This window comes from Sturnira hondurensis, unplaced genomic scaffold (assembly GCF_014824575.4).
Source record: "Sturnira hondurensis isolate 20B ecotype Veracruz unplaced genomic scaffold, ASM1482457v3 Scaffold0023604, whole genome shotgun sequence".
Classification (NCBI taxonomy): Eukaryota; Metazoa; Chordata; class Mammalia; order Chiroptera; family Phyllostomidae; genus Sturnira; species Sturnira hondurensis.
The window spans coordinates 1-1,053 of NW_028096235.1; the positions used below are offsets into that span (position 1 = coordinate 1).

Genomic DNA, 1,053 nt, shown 5'->3' on the forward strand with positions numbered 1-1,053 from the left:
GCTCTTAATGACCACTTTGTCAAGCTCATTTCCTGGTATGACAATGAATTTGCTCACAATGGAAAGGAAAGTGGTAACAATAAGAATTACTAGCTCTCTGCTCCTCCAGTTTTGCAGACAGTGGAGTCTTCCTGCACAGTGCCAGCCACAGCCCTGAGACACGATGGTGAAGGTTGGAGTAAACAAATTTGGCCATATTCGTCGCCTGGTCACCAGGACTGCTTTTTACTCTGGCAAAGTGGATATTGTCACCATCAGTGATCCTTTCATTGACCTCAACTACATGGTCTACATGTTATAGTATGATTCTACTCATGGCAAGTTCAAAGGCACAGTGAAGATTGAGAACTGGAAGCTTGTCATCAATGGAAAGTCTATCTCCATCTTCCAGGAGCAAGATCCCACCAATATCAAATGGGGTGATGCTGGTGCTGAATATGCTGTGGAGTCCACTGTGTCTTCACCATCATGCAGAAGGCTGTGGCTCACTTGAAGTGTGGAGCCAGGAGGATCATCTATGCCCCTTCTGCGAATGCCCCCATGTTTGTGATGGTGTGAACCATGACAAGTATAACAACTCCATGAAGATTGACGGCAATGCCTTCTGCACAACCAACAACTTGGGCCCCCTGGCCAAGGTCATCCATGACAATTCATGACCGCAGTCAATGCATCACTGCCACCCAAAAGACCATGGATGGCCCCTCTAGAGAAGCAGTGGTGTGATGGCCAAGGGGCTACCCAGACCATCATCTCTGCTTCTACTGGCTCTGCCAAGGCTGTAAGCAAGGTCACCTCAAGTTAAATGGGAAGCTCACTGGCATGGCCTCCCATGTCCCCACCCTCAATGTGTCAGTTCTGTATCTGACCTGCTGCCTAAAGAAAGCTTCCAAATATGACGACATCAAGAATGTAGTGAGCAGGCATCAGAGGGCCCCCTCAAGGGCATCCTGTGCTGCACTGAGGGCCAGGTTGTCTCTTGGGACTTTAACAGTGACACTCACTCCTCCACCTTCAATACCAGGGCTGGCATTGCTCTTAATGACCACTTTG

The 1,053-nt window shown here is 48.7% G+C and overlaps 1 pseudogene; it reads left to right on the forward strand.

The window, feature by feature from the left end:
• The first annotated feature begins 163 nt into the window (after positions 1 to 163).
• LOC118981118 (glyceraldehyde-3-phosphate dehydrogenase-like) lies at positions 164 to 915 on the forward strand (annotated as a pseudogene).
• The last annotated feature ends 138 nt before the right edge of the window (positions 916 to 1,053 follow it).